The sequence below is a fragment of the Zerene cesonia genome, unplaced genomic scaffold, assembly GCF_012273895.1.
Source record: "Zerene cesonia ecotype Mississippi unplaced genomic scaffold, Zerene_cesonia_1.1 Zces_u002, whole genome shotgun sequence".
Classification (NCBI taxonomy): Eukaryota; Metazoa; Arthropoda; class Insecta; order Lepidoptera; family Pieridae; genus Zerene; species Zerene cesonia.
The window spans coordinates 1,720,765-1,737,227 of record NW_024045132.1 but is presented as its reverse complement, the minus strand read 5'-3'; the positions used below and the strand labels follow the sequence as shown (position 1 = coordinate 1,737,227).

At 32.8% G+C, this 16,463-nt stretch overlaps 1 protein-coding gene across 8 annotated transcripts in view; it reads right to left on the bottom strand.

Annotated features, from left to right (window-relative positions):
- The window catches only part of LOC119838262 (poly(rC)-binding protein 3), a 136,258-nt gene extending 121,469 nt beyond the window's left edge, over positions 1-14,789 (bottom strand). For 2 of the 8 annotated variants that reach the window (XM_038364113.1, XM_038364111.1), the window contains exon 1: positions 14,325-14,789. The gene's annotated coding sequence lies outside the window, so the exon portion shown is untranslated. The remainder of the gene's footprint in view (positions 1-14,324) is intronic. The other 6 variants (XM_038364112.1, XM_038364117.1, XM_038364116.1 and 3 more) reach the window with 6 other exon arrangements.
- Between the last annotated feature and the right edge of the window lie 1,674 nt (positions 14,790-16,463).

The following is a 16,463-nucleotide window of genomic DNA, read 5'->3' as shown; positions in this document are numbered from 1 at the left end:
TTAAGGATTAATAAAAGAGGAAAAGATTTTCCTCGAGATAGTTATCGGTTATATACTTAGTGTTTACATTAGAATAGTATTATACTTAACTGTTTTAATTATCTGTTCGCCCCGGCTCCTCCCGTGTTCATTTTTTTTTTAATTTTCTAAATTTATTAGTCTAAACCAGGCGACAATCCAACACAGAAAAATCACTAAAATATATTCACGATCTTGAGGTAGTGTAAATAACACTTCATTATAGATGTAGATTTTATCTAGTCAACTAACTAAACAAGATTTGGATAAATATATTACAGTATGTAATTAAATTATTGAGCATTTTTTCACAGATCATTTTAGTATGTACTAAATATTTTAAAATTCTAAATATTATTATTATTATGTAATAAGCAAATACAAAAGGCGTGGTCACTACCTACTACAAACACCCTAGGTTTAGGTACCTATTTTAACTTTTCGAGAGTCGTAAATCCGTTAAAAAGCACTTAATTTCAGTAAGAGAATCCATTAAAGCTTAATTTTCCACACAAGCGACGAAAATCGTTTTGAATGTTAATGTAAAAAGCGCGACTCTAGACGTGACACGATGTTGTTATTTTTGTTTCAATTTCTGGTGTTCTGAAATTATCATATCTCTCATAGATGCCTATATAGTCTCTATATGCTTGTAAGACTCAGATTATCTCAAGAATTTAAAAACATTTAAAATATACATATAATATATAAACAGATTATAAGTTATAACCAATTATAGAATTAGATATGGACGTTTCTTCACCCTCAATAATTAAACATATAATTAACATGTATAAAATTCACAAAAATTATATTCGGTAAGTCAATTAGTTTAAAATAAACATGCAAAATGTTTTGACAGTATTACAAAAATATTTAAGCGTCATTTTTGAAGAGAAAAATTTGAAATTGCTTCCTATATCAAAATGAAGAGAAACATTTCCGTTATTTTAACACCCTTTTATTTGAAAACACTCGTTTATAAAAATTATAATTTAACGTACAAAAAATGTTGACTGCTTCATTGCTGGTTGTTCTAATGGACAGTGCATTGTTGTGAAATGTAAGTAGCTTATTTGTGCTTCGTGTTTCCTAAAGTTTCGACGTTGAGTTACATTTTACCTAGTAATGAATACCTAAAGAGTTATTGCAGCTTTGAGGTGTATGGTTTATGAAACTGTATTACATACATCATGCAATCTTTTTTGTTATTTAAAAATGCGACATGTTTTTGTATAGGATTTTATTGTGGGAATCGAGCATGCTTTTTTTATGTCATAGCGAGCAACTGAGCTGGTGGTTCGCCTGATGGTAAGCGATCACCACCGCACATGAACATTCGCAAAGGTAGGGCCTCTGCGAATGCGCTGCCCGCTTTTTTGGGGTAAGGGAAAAGGAATGGATTAACGACTGGAAAGAAGGAATGGACTGGGATGGGTGAGGAAAAGGAAACGGGCCTCCGGCTCCCCCACTCACCGTACGAAACACAGAGGCATGCCACTATTTCACGCCGGTTTTCTGTGGGGGTGTGGTACTTCCCCGGTGCGAGCTGGCTCAATTCGTGCCGAAGCGTGCTCGACTCCCACAATAAACACTTCGACACGAATTATATTTTTTTTAAGCAGTGGTGGCTCAGTGGTGAGAACCTCGGACTTCAAAATCGATAAGTCGGGGTTCGAGACCGGGCGAGTGTGCAGGAAATAAATTGATTTTTCAAATTATATGCAAATGTGGATAACATCACCACTGCTTAAAACGGTGAAGGACAACATCGTGAGGAAACCGGCATGTCCAAGAATCAAAACTTCGACGACATGCGACATCTGCCAACCCGCACTTGGCCCGCGTGGTGGATTATGGCCTGAACCCTCATAGGAGGCCTGTGTCCCAGCAGTGGGAACATGTGTGGGCTGATGATGATGATGATGATGATGATGATGATGGTGATGATTTTTTAAATTTTATTAAATTATTTTGAGAAACAAATCTTGTCAAAACTCTTTTTCAAGGTCCGATATAAGTCAATTTAATTGAATAAGTGTAGTTTTATAGAAACGAGCGTTAATTAAAAGAGTTATCACGATTTGATTTTAATGAGAAATTCAACGTAGTCGTAGTTTTATTCAATACTTTATTATCTCATTATTTCTATGTTCTTCGTTAATATTTTAAACACTAGTTGACCTGCTGGTGCTTTGACTAACAAGTGTTATATATACTTAAAAAATCATATAAGTGAGACACTCGATAAATATATACCTGTGAAGTTTTTAAATATAAAAAATGCAGGAGTATTTTTGCATAAGAAACCATTAAAGGCAAATACAGTTTCTATTGTCTGTAGTAAATACATCACAGCACTTATTTATGGATGGTATCAACGGTATACGATCACAGAAATGAAATACCAATGTACATACAACGTTTTGACCTGGCGTAGTTTTCCATTTGCACTCAGTTTGATTGAAGCTTTACACCATTATCTGCAGTCGCGACGGTCGTTTTTTTATGTATTTCAAATACTTTTTCATATAAAAATTCCATACATCACTCATACTTTATATTGCTTCTAATATTTTAACGACAATCAGTAAATATTGTTAATGTTCGATTACATTAGATGCGTCTCGTCCATTTGAGAAACAAAAGGAAGATAAAAAATACAATTATTTAATAATACAAAATATTATAACTAGTTTCATGCACGACCATGAAGACAAATATGCTCATAACTCGAATATTGTTATGAAATTGCAAATAACATGCTAAGCAATAAGTTGTTTTAGTTTTTTAAATATAAACGATTCCCCAAAACAATCATTAGCGTCACCCAATCTATATCCTAAAAACAATACACAAACAAAATCTTTAAGCAAATTTTAAATCCATTGTGCCAGCGCTGAAATACCGTTAAATAGTAAGTAAGCGTCTCGCCGTTCAGCTTATTTCAATATTTATTCAAGGAACTATCGCTATTACAAAACAATGAAATTCACTGGAGCCGCAATGAAGCCACGGGGGCGAGGAGACGCAGTCGTCTTGTTCACTTCGCGTGATATTGAGACGCCTCAAAATTCCTCTTGCATCTATAGACACGCTGAAAACTCAATGAAACTCAATCCCGGCTTTATCTGCACTTTAACGGCGTCTTCTTGGCATAAAAATGCGGAATTTAAAGATTAAAAATTGAAGCGTACTACATAACTTTAAATATATTATATAAGTTTCATGCGACCGCTTTTATTGAACAGTAAATAGAATACGCTTTATGAAAAGTTTATATTTCTTATCAGTAGATTATTTCTATGTTATATCTGGCAATTTTCTCTCTGCATAGCACATAATAGTAAGACAATATTCTTAAATATTAAAGATGTTTTTCATATTTATTCTTCGCTATTGAATATCTCAAAATATTGATACCACAACTGGTCAATAAAATCGGAGATGGATAAATTAAATAACGCGGCAAATATTGAACATTCTATATTTAAATATACATCGCACGAGTTATATTTTTTATTCGGGCTATTTGACAATTTTGTTTTGTGCGTCCATGTGCGATTGATAGTTTGAATTTGTTTGAGAATTGACACGATTGAATTCACCGAGAAAACATTTGTGCAGTACAGAGCGAGATTTTAAACATTTTAAGCGTTTAAAATACTACATGCACATGCTGCACGATCTACTATCATTTGGGAAGAACGCAGCACATTATTTTCTGTTAACTTTTAGGCTTTTCTGCGATGCATGTGACGTGCGGCTTACACAAGCGCTGTCAGCATGTTATCAGCTTCTGAACGTTCAGTGTTCGACAAAGGCGTAATCGCCGTCCAGGAAGTAAATGGAAGGACGCTTTGTTTGCCAGTGGACCAAGTATAATGAATCAATGTTATCATTAACCGTCTAATACTCTGTATTTATAAACATACGTCCATCTTTAAATAAATCCAGAATTTAATCATATTAATTTCTCTAAATATTAGCTCACGTTAAGTTGTCTCTGCTTTTTAGTAATACTGATAACATCGCAAAATATACTTACCAACATAGATAATTTTTTATTGAAATTATTAAAATTACTCCAACAATATGTCAGGTCTATTTTGTTTTCCATTAATATCATTGACATAGTATTCGCCGTGTAACAAAATTCATGTATAACGTAAAATTATTATCATAAAAGACTATCCATAGTACAAAAGGATCGTTTATCACCATTTAATTAACCTATTATTGGCTTTCCGCGATAAAGGAATTAAAACATGGGCAAAAGAAATTTCCAGCATAAAACATTAATAAAAAATTAATAGCTCGACTTTTTAATGTACTTTCGATAGTATTGTAATTACAGCGTTAACAAAAGAAAACAATTTTGCCGTTGGAATTTAACGTCCGAACTTTGCTCGGAGCTGAGAGCTTTTAATGCATCTCTGGGAAATTAGTACGGAAACAGTTTACGCTTACGGACGCTGAGTGCTTGTTTACAAACATCAGAGGACAAGCAAAGTCGGGCGAGAAAAGTCGTGAGTAAGTAAATCGCTCACGTTCTTAGGGAATTCGTCTTTTCGCAAACAGCCGGAATCGTTTGAACGTGCTCCAATAATTTAATCGGAGTGTTTTACTTTGCGATACTAATAAGTGGGTTGGTACACGTTTGTACCTGTTGTATTTATTTGTTTGTGAAGTGTTTTATGCAATTAAAGGGGAATAGATTTTTTTTTTATTTCGGCCTGGCGATATGATAAAATGTATTATAGGAACTGTTAGTAGAAGATTTGGAATGTTTGAACAGCTTTTTAACCCTCCAAAAAATGGGTTGATACAACTTATAAACGTGACGTGTCTGTATGTGCAACATAGTTCCTGAACTGATGAAACGATTTTGTGTGTTCCAACTTCATTTGGAAAGTAAGTCAGGGTCCTTTTTTTTAATTTTTATTTAATTTACTTATTCTATTATGCATTTAATTGAAATAATACCGCTCTAATGTTCCTAAAATAGAATCAAAGAAAACGGTATTGACCAATCGTTTTCACATTCAATAATTCATTTGGTTTTGTTGAAAAAGCGTCACATTTCCTTCATTGCATTGCTTACATTAATTAAGGCTTATTTATGGATCCGTTAGACCCCTTGTAGACTCCACTTGGAAACTTTTTACCTCTCACTAGAGGCTTACGGTTTTAAGTGTTGATGTTATGAGTCAATCAGGAGGTATAAGAATTTATGGCACCCGGAAAAACTATTTTTACACCAAAAAGTACTAAAACACAGGAAGTTATTTATCAAATAGTTATAAAAGCAGGTATGATTTATTTTAAAAATGTTTTTGAAACATCACGTGTTCTTATGTAATTATTTTAACTTTTGCTAATACTATTAGCTTATCATATTGACTATAAATGATAAATTTGCAATTTCATAAGAAACTCGAGTCACATAATGTAGGTAATAAAGATGAATAACAAAGAAAAGCTACTCAGAATAAACAGAATGTTTAGCTAAGATAAAACGTAATATTTTGTTTACCGTCGATTGGAGCTGTATTTTCCGATCCAATCCATTACAGAATTTGAATTCGAAGCAATTGAGAACTTTTTTATAGCAGTATTAATGGAAGATACAGGTAATGGTGATCCCGTTTTGTATGAATTTGGATGGATATCGAGAATGAAGGGGTCAATAAATGAACACGTATGATATCACACCGTAGTAGAAAACAAAGTCGCTTACTCTGTATGTCCCTATGTCCCTATGTATGCATAAATCTTTATAACTACGCAACGGATTTTGCTGGGTTAGTTTGATAGATAGAGTGATTCAAGAGGAGGGTTTATATGTATAATAACATCTACTGCTCCGAATTCAAAGCGGGCGAAGGCGCGGGCAAAAGCTAGTAGTATCTAAAATATTTAAAGCAGAGGCAGTCGCCTAATAGACCAACAATCCCACTAATATTATAAATGCGAAAGATTGTAAGGATGTGTGTGTGTGTGTGTGTGTTTGTTTGTTACTCTTTCACGCAAAAACTACTGAACCAATTGCAATAAAATTTGGTACGTAGATAGCTGGACAACTGGAATAACATATTAGCAACTTTTTATCCTGATATTCCTACGGGATACGGATTTACGCGGGTTAATCCGCGGGGCGCAGCTAGTATAAACATAATAAAATTAACACACACACATCTGTTTACCCACAACAGTTATTGGATACAAATGTCAATGGTACCAATTTGTCAATTCATCTTGAATTTTAACATGGGATTACATAATTTATTAGGATAGACATAATTTTTAACACAACTTTTGACGCATCACACGCAAAAACGAAATTCATTCGTATTTTTTAATGTAATGTTTCGTGTCACATTGTATGTAGAATTCAAATCTATCCAAGTACAATAATAAAGCTATTCAAACTGATAACATTCTTACCAAACCAATACGATTATTACAATTTACATTTATTTTCTCATGAAATATGTAAGCGTTTTAAGCGAAAATACATAAAATGTATAGGAAGGCAACGCGGTAGCGCCAATATCTTGGCTCCACTCCCAGACAGCAGTGATGCGGATCTCGCGCTATATTTATTAAGCTGACATTTTGTATGTATCATGTTAAGGTTACTAAAATTGTTTTGCCACGTGTGTTGGAATTATAACACAGAATATCGCATCATAAAACGTACAACAGTTTGAGTCGAGTGATTGTTTTGAATGGAGCAATGGTTTTATTATTGGAAATCCCGAATTTGAAGTAGATACAAACATTTATTATTTTTCCCATAAAAATAACATGTATCGGTGATTTAAAATAACATCGAACGCGGCGGTAATATTTGTTTTTGGCGGGAAGGAGTCGTTTTCATAAAAGGGCCTTCTAGTCGTTGTAGGATTGATGGATTGACATCTACAAATATCCGCTACAAACTGCCTAAAAAACTTAAATAACCTGAAGTCGTTCGTATCAATATTACCATTATACAGGGTGTCCGGCCGATGATGTACTATGCTTAAATAGTTTTGAAATCTCAGATTACGGTAAAAATACTTAAACAACAAAACGACGCACAAAATTTCTTATTTGATTTTTCCTATAAATATATGTTTATATCGCTAGTTAAGCCAGCATAATATACCGCGCCACTATGAGAACATTGTGCCTCTGAAATCATAATATTAAACGCAATTGTGCGGGTGGAAAGTGGATAAGTGGTCAGTGAGGGGGGTACACATAAAGTTTTAAGAAGTAATCTTATAAAAAAAAAAGATCCGAGATTTTATTAGTACTTTTCAAGTAATTAGCGTATTAAAAACTATGTTCCGTTGAGCATAGTACACCAACGGCGGGACACCTTGTATAAATGAATTTATATGAATACTAGCTGCGCCCCGCGGTTTCACCCGCGTAAGTGAGCAACAAACACGCTTACATCCTTACAAACTTTCGCATTTATAATATTTGTAGGATAGAATAGGATAGGATTCTCAATAATATATGAAAATGTCATACAAATTTTTGTACTGTTTTAAAGATTATTTTAATTTTCAACGTCTATGTTTTTTAAGCTAAATATAAATCATACAATGATATATTAATAGGATAAGCGATTATCGTATATTATACTCCCAATAAATAATATTCAAAAAATCGCTTTACCGATTATCTGAATACTGCTAAAGCACCTTAAACTTTCATATTGGTTAAGTTAATTATATCGTGATAGGCATATTTAAAAACATGCACAAGTTATCCTCTTCTTAAAATAAAAAAGAACAAAACGATACATAAATTGATTAATGTTAAAATTAGGCGCTGGCTACTTCGACTCCACACCAGACAAATGACCAGCGACCTGAATCTCAATAAACAGTCTACCATCATCGAAAATATCTCAAATCAATACACTACATTCGCCCGAAGCTTGCTAAGTTATTTAGCATGCAGTCGACACATCAACCGAGCAAAATGCAATATTCGCCTTGTCCATGCGGAAACATGGTTATTTCCAATCCCCTTTTTTATCATGAAATATGTTTCAATACAGTTCTACTCAGATCTTTTATTCTATTGCCTGTATTTGGTTCGTTCCATGCAAGTGTAACATTCAATATTATACGTGGAGCGCACTGCATAAAAGTTTCTGAATGGGACAAACGAATATATTCTGTGGTCGATGAAATACGAATTATTTGCAAATTTTGAGTCAAGCAAGGGTGTATTTTATAGATGCATTCATAGTATAACTTATTTATATCTATAGTATCTATACTCAATATAAAGAATTTTTTGAGTTTGTTTGTTTGCATGAATACGCTTATCTCAATGACTGTAGATGGATTCTTGAAATTCTTTCACCGTTGCCAATGTGCGTGATCACTGAGAGATACAGCAAATCCGAGGCGGAATACTAACTATAAGTTAATACAATTTAATACATTATTATACGAATTGACACAAAATTCAAATGTACTAACACTTCGCATACTAGATAATAAAAATAAATGCCAATAAGGAACGAAATAATATAAATAAAATATGCCAACAACATTATATACTTATGATGCTATTTTATTGGTCTAAAAGCACTCGGTAAACTTAAAAAAATTGTCGGGCGCAATTGTAGGCATTAGCACAGATAATATAACACCAACTATACTAGCATTAGGTTGTTGACACTCGCACTTCTAGTGCAACCTGCCCTTACCGTTACCCAGCAGTACGACTATACTTTTTATCAAATAATTACATTTAACCGTTTTCATGTACTGTTACAAGGAATCAAATTATACAGCGCTATAAAAACCGATCTACTTTTCGATAACTAGGAGATTTAATGATGTAATAATAAGACATTTCTAGGCGATTGTGATTTGTTTTCGCTACAAATCGTTCACAAAACTTCCCGGCTTTATCCATTGGAGTCTTACTGACTATCAATTTACTTAGAGGATCCTCCTGTACTCGATGAAGGATTTCATCTTCCTTGCTAGGTCCTCTACAAATTCTCTACTTTCTTGTATTAAACAACATAATGTTATTAATAATGACATGGATATGCTCTTTCCGATAAACTGGAACAATGTATCATTTACATTTTAACAAGCTACTAATTGGTTATAACTAATTTGAATGGTAAATAATATTTTAGCTGCATTAGAGTGCGTTTCAGGCAAATGCATCAATACGAACTAAATATCCATGTTTACAGTATGCCAACGATGTCTATTAAATTAATATGAAAATTTCTAATTACTCGCATTCTGATATTAGCATTCCCGACACATTCCGTAAGGAATTACCGCATGCCATACCACTTGCCTCATCGTTGAAGTTGTATGAAAATAAAAAATAATTTTTGCCGTGTCAAGTGGGTATATTTAAAATTTTTATATAATTGCTATATATAATAAAATACTAATATAATGAAACTCGAGGAGTTAATTTTTTTTTTAAATATAGAACATTGTGCTATCACATACCCTTTTTCGTTCATTACATTTCCTTATATTATTTATATTTAACTTTATCTCTCAATAGCTAGGCTAAGCAATTATAGCGTACATGTGGAAAATTACCCCGCATTACCGGACGGTGATCAGACGTGAAGTCAATGTGCTGATAATGAGGCTCTACAAAAATTCCTTCCTTGACCTAATGCAGATCACTCGACCCTTGCTCTTTCGTAAGATTCTTATACCCACCGACTGATCAATATAAAATTCATCGCATTCGAAACTTTATGATGTGAAAGCAGTAAAATTTCTTTTTACAACTCACTTCGAACTGAAATGTGATGAAAACTCACGAGTTTATAGACTAGTATTATACGAAAGTACTCGTTGGACTAATTAAGTAGCGATTATCTCAGAGGCTTCGAAGGTGTACATCAAAGAGTTCACGGATTTTATTTCAACTGTTAATTTTGTTTATTTAGTCAGTAGTTTAATTTCAAAACATTGTTAGAGCTTTGGTATTAACCAATGGTAACAAAAGCATTGATTACATTGCTTAATTGTTTGTACATTATGCGCAATTTTATGGGACAACAAACAAATTTTTTGTCCCATAGAATTGTATAATTGCATTTAGGTACTCATTTCCTATATTCTACGTATGATATAATGTACATGTGATATTCGATTAATCCATAATAAAAATAATTCCTCAATGTCAGGTCACTTAATTTTCAATAAGTTAATTATATTAAAATTGAGTTATAGCAGCGAAATTTTAAATGTACATATTCACTGATTTATAAAGGAAAATTTTAAATCTATGTTTATGCTGTCGGTACAATAGAGAAAAAGTGGTATAGAGTTGCATTGCGGCTTTCAATTCACAGTAGTGGGTTTCACTGAACCAGCTACACGAGTTGTGCGAGACATTAGAGGTTAGCTCCTACCCATATACAGTTATGAATAGATCTTCCACCAATACAACTTTTTCTAAATATTAAGGAATAAATGTTTCAAGTCAAATGTAATATTATTTAGGTCTGAACCCATTATCCAAAAACCACAATTGTGTTCGTAATATCAAAGTATAGAAGTTTATGTTTTATAATATTTAATTGAGGGCATAGAATAATTAAGGAACGTGTTAGTTTAAACAGGATATACGTACATCAATCAATAACTGACATATGAGACGTCTAACTTTTAACAAATATACGCGTTAATCCGTGTTGAGAAAAGGGCTATAATCAAAATCAGCTAAAGACATAAATGATATAAAAACTTGTTATCACTATCCTTTGACGAAATTAAATGAATGTACGTGTTATCCGCCTACATATTGCGAATATAAAGGTGCTCAAGCAAACTTTCTCCCTATATCAATATTACGACCGATATTCAATAAAACACAATTCTATTCACAGTGCTATATGAAATATGAATGGTACGGCAATAATATTTGCAGCGGCCGGAACATCTAGGTCGACGACAATAATTCGCAAGGTCCCTATAGTGGTATACATCTCAATTTTTGCACCCCCGAGCGTATATAATTTAACTCGGGGAGACTCTAAAGGAGAAAGTTTATACGCATTTGTTCTGTTTTCGACTGAGATAAGTTGACAACTTTAGTCACGTAATGTGTGAAGGGATGGCCAGCCGTTTTAGCAGGCTTTGTGAAAAAGGCCAAAGTACGAGTGTAATGTAACCCTTTTCAATTTAATATGCAATATTCATCTCGTACTCATCTGGCGGTTGATGTAGGTACTTAAATAAACAAATATGTTATGATTGAGTTTTACCTCAATTCAACGAAGGATTTTACTTTGAGTTACGAGGCTATGTAACTTTTTAACAACTCATTTACAAATGCACTTTATAGCTTTTAAAATACCCTTGGAATATACAAGAACTCAGATGCCAGATTGTAACACAATAATTGATGAAGCCACACTCTTTTTTGTTCAGAAAAACTGTCCTATTTTACTACATATTCTATTAGAAATGTCGCAACTAACAGACAACCATTAAATTTGAGCTTTAAAAACAAAGTAAAAGGGTATAATTTGCAGCGTTCTCTACACAATTTGCAAATGATTGATGCTTTTAGTAAAAGAAACTTAATAATTCACTAATGAGTATCTAAGTCATTCTGTTTTCTTATATAATTTTCGCAACTAGATATTGGAGGTGCAAAATTGAAATTTGTGATTTTATATTTTCAAATTGTATTACCGATTGAAATTAATACGTTAGAATAACTATGTTCGGTGAAGTTTTATTTTTGTTATTTCTCTTTATATATAATGCTAAAAGTTGTTTGTTTTCATAATTACAAGGTAGTGATTTTCAAAGGTGCTCAACCAAATTTCTCTAAGGTATTGGTTTTTAACAAAACTCTCTTTTACGGTGTGTAATTAAATTTGAATACAAGCAGAGAGTGTAAAACCGCATTGAAAAGTTTTATAAAGCGGAGTCCACATTAAGAAAATTGCTTTTCAATAAGCGATTTTGTAATTTGAAAACGTTAGATGAAAATGTCTTTCATCAAAACGTTGTAATAGATAAAGTTCAATTTTCAACAAATTGATAATGAAGTAATTAAAGTTCCAATTGATAGCAAAATATAATTTATAATATACGTAAATTCATATTTTAAACGTTGCAATTTATTGATATAAGAAGACAATAAGTTTTCACATCTATCTTGACAGATCGAGAATCATACGCCTAGTTCTAGGGTCTACCATATATTTTCTCATCATATTGATATTTGTATTTGATATTATAAATAATAAATGCATTTACGAAGTTTCTAGACACTTTTATTGACGTTCTTACACGTTTTGTTATCGTATTTACCTTTCATTTTATGTCAGTCTTAATTTCCAATAAAAATATTAATAAACATACTCTTATTATTAACAGATAGAGAACGCTTTATACACACAAAGTAATACATATAAAGTATTCGACAAGTACTTTAATCAATTTATTATGTAATTAATTACATATCTCCTTTTTGTCCACATAACTTAAAACTTTAAAAATGGAATTGCATGGCCTATGATAAATTTTAATGATAAAAAGAATTGCTTTGGATGATTATAAAGGTTTAAAGATTAACACAGAATGCGTAATATGGTTAGCAATTGAATCAACTGTGAAGTTTCTAATTATAATTTGATTCTGCCCGGGTAATACTATTTATACCTTACTAATTTTACAAAAAGGCACGTACGGAAAGTAAAGAGGTTTAGAACATTTTTTCAATAAATGTTTAACTTGAGAATAAATGAATTAAAGACACTCTTTATTGCATTAAAATACATAATTCAATGAGCTTATAATAAATTTAAAGAGATTCTTGGAACTAGTCACCTATCTATTGATTAATTTATTATAGGTTAAGAATAAGCAACTCTGAACGTCTGACAATTTTAATGTAACGTTAATTGCATTGTTACATACATTACTTACATTAATAATATTAAAATATTTCATATTATTTATGTTTTCGTATACAATACTATATCAATGTTAGCGTTGACTATAAAACGCTTATCCTCGCATAAGCATCATTATTCAAAAGGGTAGCAATACAACAATAACTATGATAATATAATTTCATACAAAATAATTGTATGAAATGCTAAACGCACATCATTAAAACGTCAAGATAAATGTATAGTGCCGTCCTCCTTGCGTGAAACAAATTATGTGTTTTCTATTGCTGTCATTTTGGAACAGCGTGCTCTCAGCCGAGTTCTAGTGAGAGCGCAGCTACTTAATATATTCTAAGCGGTTCAGTGGACGAACGGTTAATGTATGTATCGACACTTCAGCGCTGTCCTCTTTGACGCTGGGAGTAAACGGTGCAATTTTCTGCTCAAACAACCGATAATTTATATTTTGGACTGAAAAATTACAACAAATTTAATGTAATGTTAGCGCAGGATATAAATACATATTCTTTGATGGAGTTAACAGCGATTACATACGAGTGAATCTGACGAAGTGTCCGATTTTCCTTATTCTTTATTCTTCCCACATAAGAAAACATATTGCGAGTTTAAGCTATCTCATAGCATTACTCATATGTCTTTGTGTGCTACAACTCTCTTAATATGATTTACTAAAATTCCATTAGTGGAAAATTTTGTTTTCAATCTAAATATTTATATTAAGAATGTGATCTACAATCAATAATATTTGTGAAATACATATAACTTTTCTGCACCTTCAAATACACATCTAGAAGTAAAAGCAATGCAATAATATTATACGGTACCTACTATCGGCATAAGCGGCAAACTTGACGATATAACTTGGTGGCGGTGATATGATGTTTGAGTACGTAACTATGAATACGGGTGTCGGAACTGGGCTACCTCGAGATGTGTATGTAAATTGAAATAAGCGTATAAGCTGCTCGTGTTATCTGTCTGCAACGAATGATAAAGTTTGAAACTTTTTTGCAAGTCTCGTGAATAAAACTGTGTATTACGTTAGTATCCGACTTACGTTAGTTATATGCGAGACGGTTACGTTTTTGTCTAAAGTTTAATTTTATAATGTTCTTTAACACAACTACATATATAAATAGCTGTGTAGAAAAAATAGCTAAAGTTAAACATTATTCGCTAATTAAAAATCCTACTCAAAATAAGCAACTATTTTAATAAAAAGTCCGCAATGGTTCTTAATAAACGCGGTTACGTTCTACAATGATGTAAATGCAATTAAGCATTCCCTTTGACTGTAAAAGTATAGACATCTAAAAAGAGCTACTTGAAGAGCGGATATTAAAAAGCAGACGAGGCAAATACTTACCTACTTGACAGATGTAAATGAGACCGGCCGGCTTCAGTTTTCACGACTTTTACAATCCGCAATACCTTTTATACACCCACAGTATTTAGTTAATATAATTCCACAATGTCCAAAATAGTCGCCAATATTTATACACTAAAGAAAACTTTAATAATAAATCAGTAAGCGAACTGGCCAGAAAACTTTAAAATAATTTTTAAAAAGGTAATAGGGTACGGGGAGGTTTTTGTTAATTAGTGAAGTGGATGGGAACGAAATTTCCACGTCGGGGACGCGGTTAGCTCAAGTTAGTACCGGTAAGCTTGGAGCGATCGTACGTCACGGACAGGAGAGGTTCGGACACACGACCGAGGGAACCGAGTCGACGTGAGTGACGCTGTACCGGCGCCTCCCGCCCGCCTAACGTCGCGCGGTTCCACGAGCAAAAAGGATGCAGCGAGCTAACCCTCGGACCAGCAAATATCGTCGTTCGGATGTTCTCGCCAGAGTCTCAAGTGCTCTTCACTGTTGGCAGCGCTCATTCGGAGAGGGAGGGCTCACTGTGCTTCAATTTATAAACGGCCTAATTCCATCAGCTTATGTTAACATAAATTGAACGCTACGTACCCGCGCATTAGGTTTGTTTTTAGTTTAACTTCTATGGGATGCACACCTGACGTTCGACGTCACATCGAGGAACATATGCCCCTGTTGGCTAGGTGTAGCAAATACCATAACGAATACTTTGGCTGAACACGCGCCATATTATGCAACATTACGATCTTGTAGCGTGCAGTTTCAAATTTTTCTTCTCTAAAGCATGCGGGTGCTTCGCAGGTTTCGGTTTCAGGATTTATTTAATATTTTCTTGTCAAACTGTGTATTTAAAACTATACTTAGGTACTATTTTTAGTTTTTTTTTGTTGTAATCTAAGTGTTATTAGATTATATCTATATGTGCGAATCAAAAAAATGCAATTAAAATAAGCTAAAAATTGATTGTAGTAAAGAGATCATTGCCTTTGATATTTTATGGTGTTAATCGACTCTAATGTTTACTTTGAAGTAAGGTAATATACCTTCCTACAAACAACTATATGACAACTTATGCCCTAATAAAATATAATTGATTGTGATATTTTCATTATTCAGAAAATATGTACAACTTAAATTTTTTTTTCTTTGATGTTTTGACCAACGGTAAAGTAAATGCCAAAAAATTACACAAATGAAACCATTATTATGAGCTGTTTGTAATAATATTTGCTGGATTATAGCAAGTTATACGGTACAAGCTTACTTAAAACTAAAGGACATATTAATTTCTTCTTCAACTTCAGTAATAAATATTCAATAAGAATGTTTGAACATTTAAGACCACTAAAACATGATAAAGCTATGTGGAATGAAAAGTAATTAAAGGACCAAGGGTCTGTAGTCCAATCTACCAACCGTGTTCAAAGCTTTAAGGGTTTAATTTATTCCATACAGCGATGTCGAATTCGAGCGCGAACATGCTGTTTTAATACATTTTAAAACTGAAGTCAAATATAATGTCTTTTCGTTCCCATTTCCGAATGCAATACTGCACACGGAAGGTTGGATTTTTACGTTTTCGTCATACCAGTTAGGAAAACATTCCACGCTGCGTTAGGGAAATGTTTTATGGTATAAAATATCTTAATGTTAAAGTTAATGTTTGCTATAAGGTACTTTTATTAATTTATATTTTAAAAATAATTATTTCGTGTTAAACTAAATAATATCCTATCCCAATAATATAAAAGGTAAACCGAACGCGCGGTATTGTTTATTGTTGATTATAGCTAAGAACAACATGTTAACTTCTTTATCAACAAGGGAACGAAGTTTTTTAAATTCAAATTTTTCTGTATACTACAGGATACGGCCTTTATGTTTCTTTGCAATTGAACGATGTTTCCAAAATGACAGAAGGTCCTCAATTCGTAGCGTATCTTTTTGCTCGTTTGTCGTAGACTGTGCAGAGAGTTTTTTGATATGGCCCAGTATAACTAAATGCAATTAAATAAAACCTAACATGTTTTCAAAAATGACGGTGGATTTCAACTATTGTGACATATCTAGTATGTGTGTGTGAATATATCGATTGCATTAGATTTAAATCATATATGCTGTTAT